This window comes from Mobula hypostoma, chromosome 10 (assembly GCF_963921235.1).
Source record: "Mobula hypostoma chromosome 10, sMobHyp1.1, whole genome shotgun sequence".
Taxonomy (NCBI): domain Eukaryota; kingdom Metazoa; phylum Chordata; class Chondrichthyes; order Myliobatiformes; family Myliobatidae; genus Mobula; species Mobula hypostoma.
In genome coordinates, this window is record NC_086106.1 from 64,764,160 (window position 1) to 64,783,126 (window position 18,967).

At 39.8% G+C, this 18,967-nt stretch overlaps 1 long non-coding RNA gene across 1 annotated transcript in view; it reads right to left on the reverse strand.

Annotated features, from left to right (window-relative positions):
* Positions 1–10,564: 10,564 nt before the first annotated feature.
* LOC134353325 (uncharacterized) overlaps positions 10,565–18,967 on the reverse strand; it is a 77,537-nt gene continuing 69,134 nt past the window's right edge. Inside the window, exons 3-4 of the long non-coding RNA XR_010019580.1 lie at positions 14,800–14,857; positions 10,565–11,397 (exon numbers count right to left, since the gene is read on the reverse strand). This is a non-coding gene — a long non-coding RNA (uncharacterized LOC134353325). The remainder of the gene's footprint in view (positions 11,398–14,799; positions 14,858–18,967) is intronic.

The window sequence follows — 18,967 nt, forward strand, 5'->3', positions numbered from 1 at the left end:
TCCGAAATGATAGGAGAAGACAGGAGGGGGAGGGATGGAGCTAAGAGCTGGGAAGTTGATTGGCAAAAGGGATATGAGAGGATCATGGGATGGGAGGCTTAGTGAGAAAGAAAGGGGGAGGGGGAAAAACCAGAGGATGGGCAAGGAGTATAGTGAGAGGGACAGAGGGAGAAAAAGGAGAGAGAGAAAAATATATATAGATATATAATAAATTAATAAATAATGGATGGGGTACGAAGGGGAGGTGGGGCATTAATGGAAGTTAGAGAAGTCAATGTTCATGCCATCAGGTTGGAGGCTACCCAGACGGAATGTAAGGCATTGTTCCTCCAACCTGAGTGTGGCTTCATCTCGACAGTAGAGGAGGCCGTGGATAGACATATCAGAATGGGAATGGGACGTGGAATTAAAATGTGTGACCACTGGGAGATCCTGCTTTCTTTAGCGGACAGAGCGTGGATGTTCAATGAAATGGTTTCCCAGCCTGCGTCGGGTCTCATCAATATATAGAAGGCCGCATCGGGAGCACCAGACGCAGTATATCACCCCAGCTGACTCACAGGTGAAGTGTCGCCTCACCTGGAAGGACTTTTTGGAAGCCAACTCCGTTAGGAAGTTTTCTATTATTTCTCTTCTCAGATCCTCTCTTCCTTTATCTTTAAATAAATTAACTGACAGTTTGGTGGTTAAACATACTTTGAGGATCTGGCTACATTTTAGAAAACATTTTGGTTAATTGAGATTTTCTCTTTCTAGTCCTATTTTTTCTAACTTTTTTTTAAACCATCTATGACTGATCTGTTTTTTTAGAGAATGGGATGGATTAGGCTTTAAACAATTTCAGGATCTGTTTGTTGGAGGGTTTCTTTTTTCTTTTGAGCAGCTCTCAGTGAAATATAACTTATCAAATACCCACTTTTTTGATATCTACAGATTAGAGATTCTTTAAGATTTAAACTACATATATTTCCTACCAGCCCCGAAAAGAACATAATAGATGAAATTTTTAATTTGAAGCCTTTTGATAATGGCTCAATATCTTATATTTATGGTCTGTTGTTGGGATTGAGAATGGCTCCTTTAGACAAAATTAAAAAAGGTTTGGAAAAGGATTTACAGACTTCATTACCTGATGAGACCTGGAGGGCTATTTTCAAAATGATTAATTCTTCATCATTATGGCTCGTCATTCCCTCCTATAATTTAAAGTGGTACATAGGGCTGATATGTCTAAAGACAAACTCTTTCATTTTTTTGCAGATATATCTCCTTATTGTGACAGATGTAATAATGGAGAGGCTTCATTAATTCATATGCTTTGGTCATGTTTGAGCCTTGAAAAATATTGGGAAGAAGTATTCCAAACCTTTTCTATACTTTTTAAAGTTAATTTTAAGCCAAATCCTTTGACTGCCTTATTTAGTATTGTTGAGGAAAGAGCTATAATTTTGGAGTCTTCTCATTTGTGGGTACTGGCTTTTATTTCTCTTATGGCTTGGAGGGTGATCTTGCTTAAATGGAAGGAGGTTGCCCCCCCACCCCCCCCCCACACACATGCTCAATGGTTATGCAATGTTATGTCATGCTTAAATTTGGAGAAGATTTGTTGTTCGATTTCTGATTCTAATTAAGATTTTTAAACGTTATGGGGACCCTTTCTGAACTATTTTGAAAATCTTTGAATTGTTAATGTTATTAAAATATAGATCTAGGCTATTATTATAGAACACTATATGGTAAAGTACTCTTTTTTTTTCTTTTGTTTTTTTTACCAACCAGCTTTGTCTTGGTCGTGGGTGTAGATTTTTTTAAATAATATAATTGACCATATTATTGTATTTCATAATTCAATTTATTTTATTTGATTGATCATGAATATGGGATACCGTGATTGTATCAGTGTGATTTATATATAGCACATTTTGTGCTACCTTATTTTGATTTATAATAAGTATCCTCATGAATTCTGTATTTGTGTATATGAAATTTAATAAAAATATTGGGAAAAGAAAGTAAAATGTTGGAGATCTCAGCAGATCAGGGAGCATTTATGGAGAAAAGTAAACAGTCAACATTTCAGGCCAAGTCCGTTCATCAGTCCTATTAAGTTCCTTCAACATTTTATGTGTGTTACTGTGAAGTGATATATTTAGCAAGCTCAAACTTGAAGACAAAAAACAAGTTTAACAGCAGGTTTTTGGCAGAGGGATCCTGGGGTCTAAGTTCACAGATCCCTAAAAAATTCTTGACAGGTTGATAGGGTAGTTAAGAAAACAAATGGAGTGTTGTTCTTCATGAGTCAGGGGATTGACTTTACAGAGGGTACAGAGGAGATTTACCAGGATGCTACCTGGATTGGAGAATGTGTTTTATGAGGAAAGATTGAGGAAGCCAGGGAATTTATCTCGTAATGAAGGAGGATGATAGATATTGATAGAGATATACAACAGGCAGAGATAGAGTGGACTGCCAGCATGTTTTTCCCAGGCCAGAAATGGCTAATACAAGAGGATATTCTTTTGAGATGCTTGGAAAAAATATGGGGGTATTTCCGAGCCAAGTCTTTTTTATGCTGAGAGATTTTTTTAAAGCATGGAAAGCCCCACCAGGGTGATTGTAGAGACGGATTCATTAGGGACATTTAAGAAACTCTTAGATAAGCACATGGATGAAAGCACAATAGAGGGTTATTTGGAGGGGGTATTAGGTTGATCTTGGTCTAGGTTAAAAGGTTGATACATATCAGGGCTGAAGGGCCTGAACGCTGCCGTTTTCTATGTACTCTGCTTCTGAAATTGGACTCAATTGAAGTGAACAGATCAAAATTTTGGAAGCATAATACACCATGTAGCCATTACTATATTGCCCATTTAGCATGTATGGCTCAGGGTATATTTAAACTATTGGCCCGAAGTGCAGAAGAACGATGTTGAATAAAACAAAATGAACTAAAGCCAGGCATTTGCAGATATACAAAATCACAAATTCAGGTTATTAACTCATGACTACTAATTCCACAGTGATTGTCCTTACTCTCCTAACAGTCTTTTTTTTCTAACTAGCAATGTTTCCCATTGTTCTCCATTAAATGCAACACACAACAAACCACATCAGACAAAGGCTTTGCTTCACAACTATACCTCCTTATTAATTGTGATTAGTTCAAACAACTTAAAGGTTCACTATCTGACTTCCAACAATCACTTAACTCTTTAGTTTACTTTTACTACTTCCAAAACCCACTACATTTATTCAAATATTATCAACCTGGCTGAAATTTGACTTGATGAGTTCTCAAATTGCTGACTCGGGTTCTCTTTAGCATTTGGTCTCCAGAGTCACTGCTGCTAATCATCTCATAAGGCATCTGCTTATACACTTCTTTGCATGCCTTCCAGATGTTGCTTAGTTTTTGTTTGCAAATTATATCGCTCTAAGTCCAGTCCTTGTCCATACAAGTACACATTTCTTCAGCTCCTTCAAATTCCTGCTAGCAATATTCCACAACTATCTCAATCATTAATTCCTCAGTTATCTGAGCACGTGTTTGTGATTTTGCAATGATCAGGCTGCCCCTTTCACAAGATATCAGTTCCCAAATCTTCTCCATTTGCTTGCTCAATTCTGCAGATGGTTCACAGCGGGATAGTTCATAGAGAGGTGTAAAGTGATCTCAGGGTTGTCCTCACGTTGATGCTGAGCAGGTGTCAATCAGGTGACCTTCCTTCACTGTCCTTCTTTGTACTTGGCTCTCAGAAACACTTTCTGCTCGGAACCTGATGGAATATTTGACTAGCAAAAACTAGCAAAAATGGAGTAAGTATGGGGTAGTTAAATATTCTACCTTTATCAAAGGCGTTTAAGCAGATAAAGATTGACACTAAGTTGATATCTCAGCTTTTTATTGACAATAATGAATCACACTTCTGACAAAGTTTTCAGTATTCTGCCTTAACATCACTTTAAATATATTGACTAAGTAGATAGTTATGAGAGAAAAACTCCAAATGACTGATGACACAAAGAATATGAAAAAGCATAAAAATAGAGCCAGTCCACAAGCTTCAGATTTTGCCTTTAGGGCCTATGCCACAAGATAACACAAAGCAATATAAGGTCTAATATTCTGATTGTTTCTCAACATTAATACGGATTTGATGGAAGCTGTCTGGACTACCATATGTAGTTCAAATACAAAAAATAATAATATTAACTAATAAATAATATTGAGAACATGTTGTAGAATCCTTGAAAGTGAATCTATCGGTTGTGGAATCAGTTCAGTATTGAGACGAGTGAAACTATCCACACTGCCCTCAAGAGCCTGAAAGTTGAAGGGTAATAACTGTTCCTGAACCTGGTAGTAGTGTGGGACCTAAGGCTCCTGTATCTGCTCTCCAGTGTCATCAGCGAAAAGGGAGCATGGTGTGGATGGTATGGATCCTGTCAGTCTCTTATCAGCACTTTGTGACCCCTCCACTTTGTGAATAGATTTCTGTGAATATCCGGTGAAGCACTAGCTTAAAGGAGAAGAATGAGATAGCAGAGACCAGACTCTTGCAATTTGAGACTGTTTGGTTTCAAATGATGGAAGCATGCTATGCATAGATCTGCACACCTCTGCCTACACCCTCTCTTAGAGCAGTGTTTTCAGGGCATTGATGAGATCACAGATTCATGGAAAATTCAAGTTACAGAGTCACACTGCACAAGAGAAGACATTGACTCAATCGGCCAAATGGCCATCTTTTATGTCATAATGATATATGAGTAACATTATACAATGCAGAACTCCATGCTCAATGTAAAGTTTCTGAAGATTGTCCCTGCACAAGTTCTGCACAGATGGACATCATTGTGTATCCTTGTCCATATCCCTGACCCTTCCCATGTTACCTGCAGCATCTATTGCAAGATCTCTTGTAACAGAATGCTGCCAAAAGTATGTAACTTACTGCCTTGTAGGTTTTGTACACTCTAAGATGTTTGAGCAGTTTACAGACAAACCTGGAGTTATCGTCATGTATTCTAAAGTTACAAAGAACATAAGGAAAGGAGCAGGAGCAGACAACTGGTCCCGCAGGTCTACCCCACAATTCATCATGATCTTGACTGATCTGCACCAGACTGCTATTCTTTTTCTGTGCCAATTCAAAATAGTCCTCAATTCCCTAAATCTTTCCAAAATGTTTCTACTTCACTGTATTCTGCCTCTGGTATTCTTCAACAACTTCTACGACAGAGAATTCCTGCGATTCATCACCCTTTGTGACAAGACCATTTTGCATTTTCCCACCAGTAGCTACATCTGAGCATCTACTTTGTCGACCTGAGTAGGATATGTTTAAATAAGGAGGTGGCACGATAGTGTTGATGTTAGTGCAATCACTTTACATTGACAGCGATAACTGATCTGGCTTTGATTCATGGCACAATCTAAAAGGATTTTATCATTCTCTCCATGACCATATGGATTTTTCTCCAGGTGCTCCAGTTTCCTTGCAAGTCCAAATATATGGTTAGGGTTAGCGAATGGCAGGGATACTATTTTGATGCTAGAAGTGTGGCAACACGTACAGACTGCACCCATCACATTGTAAACTATGATGTAAACAATGTATTTCACTGTACATTTCGATGTTTCAATGTACATGTGACTCAAAAGGTAATGATTAATATTTAAGATCACCATTTTTTCTACTAAGCTCCAAAGAAAGTATTTTTTTCCCCAAGTACGAGAAAATCTGCAGATGCTGGAAATCCAAAGTGGCACAGAAAAAAGGCTAGGAGAACTCAGCAGGTCCGGCAGTACCAACTGAAGAGTAAACTGCCAACGCTTCTGTCTGAGACCCTTCATCAGGACAGGAAAGAAAAGGGGAAGGAGTCAGATTAAGAAGGTGGGGGCGGGGGAGGACGAAGTACAAGGTGGAATGTGATAGGTAAATCCGGGAGAGGGGAAAAGGGTGAAGTAAAGAGCAGGAAAGTTGATTCATTAATGAGATAAAATGCTGGAGAAGGGGGAATCTGATAGGACAGGGCGGAAGCTATGTAAGAAAAGTAAGAAGGAGGAGCACCAGAGGGAGGTGACAGGCATGTATGAAGAGAAGGTGTAAGAGGGAAACAAGGGTGGGGAATGGTGAAGGACAGGAGGGGAGACATTAACCAGAAGTTCAAGAAATCAATGTTCATGCCATTAGGTTGGAGGCCACCCAGACAGAATACAAGATGTTGCTCCTCCAACCTGAGTGTGGCCTCATCGTGGCAGTAGAGGAGGCCATGGACTGACACATTGGAATGGGAATGAGAAGAGGAACTGAAATGAGTGGCCACCGAGAAATCCTGCTTTTTATGGTGGATGGAGAGAAGGTGTTTGAAGATGCGGTCTCCCAATCCCATTTGGGTCTTACCAATATACAGGTGGACACAACAGGAGCAGCAAATACAGTAGGTGACCCTAACAGACTTGCAGGTGAATTGTCGCCTCACTTGGAAGGACTGTTTGGGATTCTGAATAGTAGTGAGGGAGGAGGTGTAGGGGCAGGTATGGAACTTGTTCTGCTTGCAAGGATAAGTGTCAGGAGGGAGATTGGTGAGGAGGGATGAGTGGACAAGGGAATTGCACAGGGAGCAACCCCTGCAGAAAGCAGGAGGGTGGGAAAGATGTGCTTGGTGGTGGGATCCCTTTGGAGCAGGCAGAAGTTACGGAGTATTACGTGCTGGATGTGAAGACTTGTGGTGGTTAGTGAGGACAAGAGGAACCCTATCTCTGTCGTGGCAGCAGGAGGATGGGGTGAGGGCAGATGTGTGTGAAATGGAAGAAATGCAAGTGAGGTCAGCGTTGATAGGTGGAGGAAAGGAAGCCCCTTTCTTTGAAAAAGGAGGACATCTCAGTTGTTCTGGAAAGAAAAGCCCTATCCTGGGAGCAGATATTGTGGAGACGGCAGAAATGAGAGAAGGGAATGGCATTTTTACAAGAGGCAGTGTGGGAATAGGTAAAGCAAATAGAACACAGAACATAGAAATCTACAGCATGCTACAGGCCCTCTGGCCCACAATGTTGTGCTGACCATGTAACCTACTCTAGTAAACACCCAGAATTTCCCTACTGCATAGCCCTCTATTTTTCTAAGCTCCAAGTACCTATCTAAGAGTCCCTTAAAAGAGCCTATTGTATCCACCTCCACCACCGTCGCCAGCAGTGCATTCCACACACCTACCACTCTCCGTGTGAAAAACTTACCCTTGACATCCCCTCTGTACATACTTACAAGCACCTTAGAACTCTGCCCCTTTGTGTTAGCCATTTCAGCCCTGGGAAAAAGCCTCTGGCCATCCACTCATTTAATGCCTCTCATTATCTTGCACACCACTGTCTGGTCACCTCTTATCCTCCATCGCTCCAAGGAGAAAAGGCCAAGTTCACTCAACCTATTCTCATAAGGTACACCCTCCAATCCAAGATAGTACAGATAGCTGAGACTGTCAGTGGGTTATATGTCAGTAAGTAGAAAATTGTCTCCAGAGAAGGAGACAGAGAGATTAAGAAAGGGGAAAGAGGTGTCAGAAATGAACTATGTGAATTTGAGAAACTGGTGGAAGTTGGAGGCAAAGGTGATGAATTCGATGAGCTCAGCATATGTACAGGAAGCAGCCCCAATGCAGTTGTCAATGTAGCACAGGAAAAGTTGGGGATCGATGCCATTGTTGGCCTGGAACATGGATGTTCCACCTATCTGACAAAAAGGTAGGCATAGCTGGGACCCATCCGAGTGCCCATGGCCACACTTTTGGTTTGAAGGAAGTGGGAGGAGCCGAAGGAGAAATTGTTGAGGGTGAGGACCAGCTCCGTCAGACAGAGGAGTGGGATGGTGCAGAGAAACTGATTGGGTCTGAGGTCCATAAAGAAATGGAGAGCTTTAAGGCTCTCCAGATGGGGGAAGAAGATTTTTTTTTTGCTGTTTTTGATAGAACAACCCTCTCATCCCAGGTATCTGCCTAATGCGTCTCTTCTGAACTGTCTCCAGTGTCTGTATATTCTTCCTTAAATAAAAGAATTAAAGCAACACATACAAAGTGCCAGAGGAACCCAGCAGGTCAGGTAACATCTGTGGAAATGAACAAACTGTCAATGCTTCTGGCTGAGACCCTTCTTCAGGACTGGAAAGGAAAGGGGAAGATGCCAGAATAAAAAGGTAGGGGGAGGAAAAGAAAGCTAGCTAGAAAGTGATATGTGAAGCCAGCTGAGTGGGAAAGGTAAAGAGATGGAGAAAAAGAAGGAATCTGATAGGAGAGGAGAGTGGACTACTGGAGAAAGGGAAGGAGGAGAGGATCCAGGAGGAGGTGACAATAGGTGAGAAGATATAAGAGGCCAGATTGAGAACTAGAAGAGGAGGAGAGGGGGAAGGAATATCGATATTCATGCCTTCAGGTTGGAAGTTCCCCAGACGGAATATAAGGTGTTGCTCCTCCACCCTGAAGGAGGCCTCATCATTGCACAAGAAGAAATCAAAAATTGACTGCTGGAATGGGAATCAGAATTGAAATTTCTGGTAACTGGGAACTTCCGCTTTTGGCAGATGGAGCGAAGATGGTTGACAAAGTGGCTCCAATTTATGATGGGTCTTATCCATGTAGGGGTGACTGCATCGGGAGGATTGGAGATAATAGACGACCCCAGCAGATTTGTAGATGAACTGTTGCCTCATTTGAAAGGACTGTTTGGGGCCCTGAATGGAGGTGATTTGGCAGGTGAGCACTCTAGTCTCTTTCAGGGATAGGAGTTTGTTGGGAGATTAGTGGGGAGGGACAAATGGACAAGGAAATCATGGAGTGAGTAATCCCTGTGGAAAGCGGAGAGTGGGGGCGGGTGGAGGTAAAGATGTGTTTGGTGGTAGGACCCCTTTGGAGATGGAGAATCATGTGTTGGATGTGGAGTCTCATAGGGGGGTAGGTCATCACAAACGAGAAAATATGCAGATGCTGGTAATTCAAACACCACACACAAAATGCCAGAGAAACTCAGCAGGCCAGGCAGCATCCATGGAAAAGAGTAAAATCTCCCAGTGGCACCCATTTTAATTCCACTTCCCATTCCCATTCCGATATGTCTATCCTTGGCCTCCTCCAGTGCTGTGATGAGGCCACACTTAGGTTAGAGGAACAACACCTTATATTCTGTTTGGGTAGCCTCCAACCTGATGGCATGAACATCGATTTCTTGAACTTCTCAACCCCCTCTCCTTCACCATTTCCTATCCCCCTTTCCCTCTCTCACCTTATCTCCTTGCCCACCCATTACCTCCCTCTGGTGCTCCTCCCCCTTTTCTTTCTTCTACAGCCTTCTGTCTCTTTTACCAATCAATTTCCCAGCTCTTTACTTCATCCCCTCCCCTTCGGGTTTCACCTACCACCTTGTGTTTCTCTCTCTCCCCTCCCCCACTTTTCAAACCGACTACTCAGCTTTTTATCTCCAGTTCTGAAACGTTGAAATGTTGACTGTACTCTTTCCCATAGATGCTACCTGGCCTGCTGAGTTCATCCAGCATTTTGTGTAGATGGTAGGTCATGACAGGAGGAACATTACAAAAGGAATTAAACTGTGAACTGCAGTCAAGATGGAGCCTCACCAACAGCTTAACAATTATATTAAAACTCCATTTTAAAGTACCAACTCTCTAGCAATGATGGCTAATAAGTGAATTGCGTTCTTAATCATTTAATGCACCAGTATGCTAACTTTGTGCTTACTTAGAATCAGAATCAGATTCAATATTACTGGCCTATCGTATGTCATGAAATGTGTTGTTTTGCAGCATCAGTATACTGCAATTCATAATATTAAAAACTATAAATCACAATAAGTATAGATACAAAAAAAATTAAATAGCTAGTGGAAAAAGAGAAGAGAAATGTTTATGGGCTCATTTAGAAATCTGATGGTAGAGGGGAAGAAGCTGTTCCTGAAACTTGGAGTGTCTGTACCTCCTCCTTGATGGTAGCAATGAGAAGAGGGTATGTCCTGAATGATAGAGGTCCTTAATGAAGGATGTTGCCTTTTTGAGGCATCACCTTTTGAAGGTGTCCGAAATGTGGAGCAGACTAAGTTTAGCTCCATGATGGAGCTGACTGAGTTTACAAAAGTTTGCAGCTTTTTCTGATCCTGTTCGGCATTAAAGTACATTCTATTCTCCATATATTTGCAGTCTCTCTCCATTTAGATTATAGTTTCCTTTATGATTCCCCTTACAAAATTGCATTACCTTGCACTTATATTAAACTTTTTGCTCAGTTTTTGTCAGTTCACAGCCTATCTATATCCTAAATACAAGAGATTCTGCAGATGCTAGAAATCTCAAGCAAGACCCACAAAATGCTGAACTTAGCAAGTCAGGCAGCAACTATGGAGAGGAATAAACAGTCGACATTTCAGGCCAAGACCGTTCATCAGGACTGCAAAGGAAGCGGGGGGGGGGGGGAAAGCCAGAATAAAAATGTGGAAGGACTGGAAGGAGTACAAGCTGGCAGCTGAAGGTTGAAGCAAGGTGAGGAGGAAGGTGGGTATGTGAAGAGCCGGAAGGTGATAGAAAAGGGCTGAAGGAGGAGTCTACTAGGAGAGGAGAGTGGACCATGAGAGAAAGGGAAGGAGGACGGGCACCTGAAGCAGGTGATAGGCAGGTGAGGAGAGGAGAATGAGTCAAATGAGAGCCAGAATGGGGAATGGAAAAAAAGATGACAAGGGGGAGAAAGTACCACAAGTTAAAGATTTCAATATTGCTGCCATCAGGTTCGGAGGCTACCCAGAAAGATATGAGCCGTTGCTCTTCCAAACTGAAAGTGGCCTCATCATGGCAGTAAAGGAGGTCACGGACTGACATGTTTGAATGGGAATGGGTAGTAAATTAAAATGGGTGTCCTCTGGGTAATTTTGCCTGTTGTGGCAGCTTGAGCAAAGGTACTCGAAGAAACAGCTCCGCAATCTATGTCGGATCTCACCAATGGAAAGAAGATTAAACTGGAAGCAGTGGATAGAGTAAATGATCCTATCTACATATCTTTTTCAACTCTATCTTCTCTTCAGTTCATGCTAGCGCACTGTGACCTAAAATCTCATGCTTTGCCTTTGATGCTGTTCCTTATTAAATGCCATGTATAAATCCAAATAGGCAGCAGCGTGTTCTTTAAAATGTGAATAAAGTAGGATTGCAATGTGCTGAAAATGCATGAGACAGTTCCACAACAGTTGTAGTCTAGAGCTTTGTGCTGCAATTTATTAGTATGGGCTGAAATGTGTTTTACATAATGATTGAAGTCATTAACTATGCATCTCACACCAAGAAAATGACAGGTGTTCTAACTTGGATTATCCCCAGACAAATGTCTTGATTGGCACGACTGTACCTGAAAATAATCACAAACATGATTTACTGAGTTAAATCAATCTCAGGTCATGTAGTGCTTTTAAAAAAAAATCACAACGTAATTCAATTTCCAGACAATTTTACTTAAAAATCATTAGCTATGTAATTGAGTTTCTACTTCTATGTTATGACAAAATACTCATTACTTTCTCACCTCAGTGACTCCATCAGCACCTTCCAAACCTCAGACCTTTATCTCCAATAAGGTCAAGGGCAGCAGTACATAGGGACCTACAGGTTCTGCTTCCCTGCCACCCCGCTCACCAAGTCATTGACCTGAGAGTATATTGGCAATCCTTTATCATTGCTGGTTCTAAATCCTGGAACTTCTTCCCCAACAGCACTATGGAAGTGCCTTTGTAAAACAATGAAAGTTCAGAATAAATTTATTCTCAAAGTACACATATTTCACCATATACAGTCATGAGATTAATTTTTTGAGGGCATAATCAATAAATCCATAATAGAATCAATGAAAGACCGCACCAATTTGGGTGCTCAGCCAGTGTACAAAAGGCAACAAGCTGTGCAACAAGTACAACACTGCAAAAGGTCCTTCAGTTCACCATGTCTGTACCAACCATCTGTATGCAAATAGTCAAAATCCTTCTATTCTTGTTTGTTCCTGAGCCCCTCTAAATGGCTCTTATACCTTGCTCTCATATCAGCTTCCACCTCCTTCCCTGGTAGCATACACCACACTCTGTGTAAAAAAACTTACCACACAAATCTCCTTTAAACTATCCCCTCTCACCATAAATCTATCCCTCTAGTATTTGACATTTCTACCCAGGAAAAAATATTCTATCCACATTATCTATGACTCTCATAATTTTATATATTTCTATCAGGAGGCCCTTCAGCCTCTGATCCTCCAGAGAAAACAGTCTAAGTTTCTCTGGCCTCTCCTCAACACCGATACTCTCCAGTCTAGGCAATATCCTGGTGAATCTATTCTGCACCCTCGCCAAAGCCTTCACACCCTTCTGTTAGTGTGGTGACTAAATATGCAAACTATGCTCCAATGTTGAAGAAATTCTGCAATGCTTTACTCTACCATACTACCATCTTCTCAAGGACAATTATGAAAGCCTTGCCAGCAATACCTATATCGAAAAAATTAATAAAAGGAAATTTTTATAAAAAGGAACTAAAACTGATTTTAAGGTCTAACATTGAAAACTGTGCCAATCATTGCCATTAGTAGCAGGTATTGCAGTAGAAGGCTTTCATGTCTTCAGTTACATTAAAGTTAACACATTAATCATTCTCTTTCCATTTGACCCAGTAGTTCAGATCCAAAGTAATCCATTTGTTTTCTTCCATCAGAATACACCTGAAATGCATTAACATCTCAGAGCATACTGACCCAGACATCATCATCTTCTGAATACTGAATACATGCAAAAGCGTGAGTATGGAAACCCATCCTCAGCCGCTCATTTGTTGAAATGAGTCTGAGCCTGAAAAGATCTGTGTATTGATTCATTCTCTGAAGGAGAGTCAACAGAGTAGACTTTGACATGGGGTTAAAACAAATTTGTAGCCTACATTAATCTCTCCCCAGTTTTGTTTCAATTGAGGTTTTACTTTAACACAGAAAATCAAAATTTAATCTAAATACTTTGTTTAAGATTCAACAGAATCAAAGCAGGAATTAAATTGACATTCTGTCTTTCTAAGGTTATATAAGCAATACAAAAAAATCTTAATGATAAAGTGCTGAAAGTCTGTTTATATCAGTGTAATGATAATTTTATTTCTAATATAGAAACTTCAACCTGAATTGTTGATTTTGTTCTTCTTTCTACAGATATTCTTAGCTGTTGAGTTGAGCTTTTATTTTTTTAAATTGTTTTCTAACAATTAGACAAAATGGTTTAAACAAGCAATAATTTACAGTATATGCTTACTATTTCAATGCTAGTGAGTGAAAACCATATATAATCGTTAAAAATTAATTACTATAATGCTCATATCTCATTGGCCATTTTCTGAGCCTCAAGGTGAAAATGCTGAGGTGATCTTTGTGAAACTGCTTATATGCTGGTGTCCTTGGACTAGTAAAACTAAATTAATCCTGAAGAATTACATCATGCATTACTTTGAACATTCATTAAACGCAGTGGGAAATGATGAGCAACCAGCAAGTGAAGTGGGTAAGAAAGAGGCTTAGAATAATTAAAATGATAATAAATACTAATGTAGAACAAAAATTAGATGACAGAAATGAGCAACAGTGCCATGGTCAGTATTCACACTGTTCTGAAACCTCTTATATATTCACTGAGAATGTTGATTACAGGATTTTAATTGTTTCCTTTCACAGCACAGAACAAATATACTATCTATTTCTGAGGACACTAACTATCACTCTAACTTTATTCCCTGCTTGAAGAACAAAATGATTAATTTTTACTTGTAGTTTTAGCAAGTGCAGTGTGGGAGTCCAATGCAATCTATTGGCAGTAATGAGCCAGAGAAAGTCTGCAGTATTATTTTTATAGCAGTGCTAGCATTTGCTTTAAAACTTGCCTTCACCCCAGAGTCATCCATCTTGTAATAAAACCTGCCAAGTAAAATGCCTTCTTTTCTTATAATTAGCAAAGTGGTCAACGGGCAAGGAAGAAAAATATTCTTTTCTGAAATATAGGTATCTTGCATGTCCCTGGTTAATGGCTCTGATGTGGTTGTAGTTCCTTCAGCTATCATAGCCTAAAATCTGAAACTCCCTTACTTCTCTGTCTCCACATCCCAGGGATTCCACAAATCTTTACCAAGATTTTGGCATCTGTCCTAATATCTTTTAAAATGGATTGGTGTTTGATGGTGTTTGATTTTGCTCCTGTGAAGCACCTCGGTGATGCCTTACTAATTAATTAATAATAAACAGAGAAAATATTGGAAACTAGCAGGTTAAGCAGCATCTATGGAAAGCGTTCTCATAGCACAGTGAACTAAATATATAAGTAAACATTTTAAACTTATATTTACATATTTAATTCACTGCCACATAAATATATATTACTGTTTGATTGCAAAGGCTTATCATGCTCTCTATCATTGTTCTCTGATATAAAACATGCATAAAGCTCCTGCCTCTTTAATGAATGTTTTTAGATTGTTTGATATCTATTGGTACTTGCTTCCATGAATTAGACACAGCACAGGAAGTGCATGGCAGTATTCCACAGAGCATCCAGATTTCTCTACTCATAATGTATCATTTTCTCTCAGGCAGAAACTGTTGTGTGGTTGCACACTGTAGTCATTTACATGGCATGATCAATTACCAGCCAGTTTGTCCACAGCTGTTGCACATGGTACAAGTTCGTACTAGAAGCACTGAAATGCAACATACTAGACCCTTTATTCTACTTACCTCAGTTGGTAGCATCTTTCTAAATCCAGCAATTCCAATATTCACAGCAGGTCATGCACTTAAAACAAAAAAAAACAAAATCAGCGTGTCACAATAATGTACATCTGCAGATACCTGCATTTGGATTATCAAGTGTTGATGCGTTAGTGAGAGTTCATGACAGTACTCACATAATTTTACATTGTGTTACCTTTACATAGCTTTACCTGGCCATTGGCAAAATTTTAAAACATCTGGCATAATTTTCAGTACTGTTCTATGTTTTCATTTGGGTCATAACAAACCAACCTTTTTCATAAGTAGACGTCAACTTAGCAATCTTGTTCAATACTTATTTAACAACTGTGTTCTGAGCTGGAATGGGAAGGGGTAGGGTCAGCAGAGATCCCATTTATGTGTGAACAATATAATTTTCATAAGTACTTCTGCATATTTCTCTAATCTTGTAAATGGCAGATTAATTCATATGTTAATTCCCATGCAGGAGCTAAATGGAAAACCACAGGCTAGTTTATTTGGTAATGATTCAACTCTGTATGGGGATATGTAAAAGCAGCAGCATGGGAGCCAGCTGTATCTCCTCCAGGGAAATATTGTAAGCAAAGTGCACAAGATTTTGTGTAGTTCTGCAATGTTTTTATGAGAAATAAAACACACCAAACTGGATCTGGTACTGGGCTAACACAATTATTTTTCTTGGAATGTCTTTTCTTTGCATTTCACCATAATCCAAGTCTGCTTAGTTGTTCTTCAGAGAATTAAGTCTCCTAAAGTTCCAAGTAGCCTTTTGGAGCTAAACATGAACAAATGTTTTCCTGTGTCTGTTGTCTCTCAACGGATGGAAAGTTGGCAGTTAAACTCTTTTTTCTCCTCTGATCAAGTGTACAGTCAATGGATTTGACAATTACATTTGCAAATTCTGGAGTACAACTTGTGATGTTTGTGGGAGGATATCTCAGTTACTTAGTCAAGCCTAATTCCGATGGAGTTTTAAGGCCCAACTACGCATCTGATGGGAAGTCCAGATTTAGTCACTACCTCCCTGGTCTCTTAAGCTAGTGGAGTTCAATAGGAATTCAAGTTGCTGAATCCCTATGTCCTTCACTAAAATGGTGGCTGCAATTCAAAAGTGTCTTCTTGGACAACCTGAATGAGGCAAGAGGATGTCAATTAGCCTTCGGCCTTTGTTTTCTTCAGCTGACTAGCCAGAGTCACACCAGTGAAGTATTGTGTCTCCCTTTAGGAACAGTAGGACTTTATAAATTCAACAAGGCAGCCAAAACTGCAATGTTATATAATATATTAAATGTAAGAACACTTACCTAAGCTATTCCTGTCTCTAACACCACCACAATATATTTGCAAGGTACTGAGGAGATCTTGCATCACCCATGAGTTTCAGGAGATAGTCTGTTTTCATTAACAACTAATTTCCAAACCAAACAAATTTGAGTGTGAGACAAGTGAAGTTGTTAAAAATAAAAAAAAAATCTAAAATTAGTTCACAGCCTGTCATGAACATACCTACATTTAGTAGCCACTTTATTAGGTACACCCGTACACCTGCTTGTTATTACAAATATCTAATCAGTCAATCATGTTACAACAATTCAATGCATAAAAACAACCAGACATGGTCAAAAGGTTCAGTTGCTGTTCAGGTGAAACATTAGCATGGAAAAGAAATGTGATCTAATTGACTTTGACCGTGGAATGATTATTGGTGCTAGATGGGGTGGTTTGAGTATCTGAAAAACAGCCGATCTCCAGAAACAGATTTTCTCCAGAGTTTACGGAGAATGGAGCAAAAAAAAACAAAAAAAAAAAAATCCAGTGAAGTAGCAGCTCATTAGGTGAAAATACCTTGTTAATGAGAGAAGTCAAGGGCGAATGGCAAAACTGCTTCGATCTGACAGGAAGGTGATAGTCACTCTAACAACTACACATTACAGATTTGATATTCAGAAGTGCATCTCTGAATGAACAACATGTCAAAACCTAGAACTGGATGGGATAAAGCAGCAGGAAAGCACAAATATATACATGGTGGCCACTTTATTGGGCCCAGAAAGTACCTAATATCATGAGCACTTAGTGCATGTGCCCACACCCAACATGAGACATCATGTTGCAGTTGTTGCTGTTGTGCAAGCTATGGGTTAGACTACAACTAGATTATTGTGTACTGTTGTGGCCACCACACTGTACAATATGTTAGCAATAGAAGAGATTGGCCAGGATATTGCCAGGAATGGCGGGAGGGAGTTATAGGAGGACATTGGATGGGTCGAGTTTATTCTCACTGCAAAACAGAAGGCAGAGGTGACCTTATAAAGCTTTACCAAATAATGAGGGACATAGATTGGACAGATGGTCAGAATGTTTTTACAAAGGCAGAGGATTTTAGAACTAAAGGGTGCAAGTTTAAGAGGAGAGGAGAGTAATTTAAAGGTGATCTTAAGAGTAAGTCCTTTCACGCAATGCATTATAAGTATCTGGAAAGAGCTGCTAGAGAAAGTGGTAAAGGCAGATACAATTTACAACATTTAAAGTGTATTTAAGATAGGTACTTAGTTTGGAAAATTGTCAAAGGATATGGACCTATTCGAAGATCTCAACATACAAAGATTGATCAGCAAATTTTGCTTCCTCATAAGTAAAACTTCTTAAGCAGAGTGTGAATTAGAATCAGGTTTAATATCACCGGCATATGTCATGAAATTTGTTGTATATTGTGACAACAGTACAGTGCAATACATAATAATAAAGAAAAAAAGTGAGTTACAGTAATTATATATCTGTATATATTAAATAGTTAAATTAAATAACTAGTGCAAAAGTAAAAGTAAAAATACAGTAGTGAGGTAGTGTTCATGGGTTCAATGTCCATTCAGGAATTGGATGGAAGAGGGAAGGAAGATGTTCCTGAATCATTAACTGTGTGCCTTCAAGTTCCTGTACCTTCTTTCTGATGGTAGCAATGAGAAGAGGACACGTCCTGGGTGATAAGGGTCCTTAATAATGGATGTTACCTTTCTGAGGCATCGCTCCTTGAAGATGTCTGTATAATATGAAAGCTAGTGCCCATGATGGAGCTGACGAAGTTAAAACTTCCTGCATCTTGTTTTGATCTTGTGTAGTAGCCACCCACCCCGGTCTTCATACTCGGAGGTGATGCAGCCAGTTAGAATGCTCTCCACAGTGCATCTGTAGAAATTTGCGAGTGTCTTTGATGACATACTAAATCTTCTCAATCTCCAAATGAAATATAGCCACTATCTGGCCTTCTTTGTAGCTGCATCAGTTTGTTGGGCCCAGGATAGATCCTCAGAGTTATTAACAACCAGGAACTTGAAATTACTCACCCTTTGCACATCTAATCCCTCAATGAAGACTGGTGTGTGTTACCCCATCTTAACCTTTCTGACGTAGAATCACTTCTTTAGTCTTACTGAGGCTGAGTGCATGACAAGACTCAACTAACTGATATATCTCACTCATGTGTGCCTGCTCATCACCACCCGAAATTCTGCCAACAATAGCTGTGTCTTCAGCAAATTTATAGATGGCATTTGAGCTGTGCCTAGCCACACAGCCATGTGCATAGAGCGAGTAGAGCAGTGGGCTAAGCACACATCCCTGAGTGCACCAGTGTTGATTGTCATTGAGGTGGAGATGTTATTTCCAATCAGCACAGATTGTGCTCTTGTGATTAGGAAGTTGTGCATCCAGTTGTGGAGAGAGGTATGGAGGCCCAGGTTTTTGAGCTTTTTGATCAGAACTGTAGGAATGGTTGTGTTAAAAGCTGAGCTGCAGTCAATAAACGGTATCTTGTCTCTTTTTAAAAGTTTTATTATTCTTTATCCATGTCAGCTGGATTTTCCAGGCCTTTGGAAGCATTGCATATAAAGGGGGATGAGTACGGGTGTTTCCTTAAGAATTTATATTCCTGAGTGGGTCAAAAGGAGAGGGAATGTTTGCTGCAGACTATATAAACTAACCAGATAAATGCTGTCCTTCCACTTCTATGAACTTGAATATACCCATACAGTGCCAAAAGGTATTCACCCTCCTTGAAAATTATCATGTTTTATTGCTTTACAACATTGGATCACAATGGATTTACTGAGGTTTTATTTACACTGATTGACAGAAAATGACCCTTGTG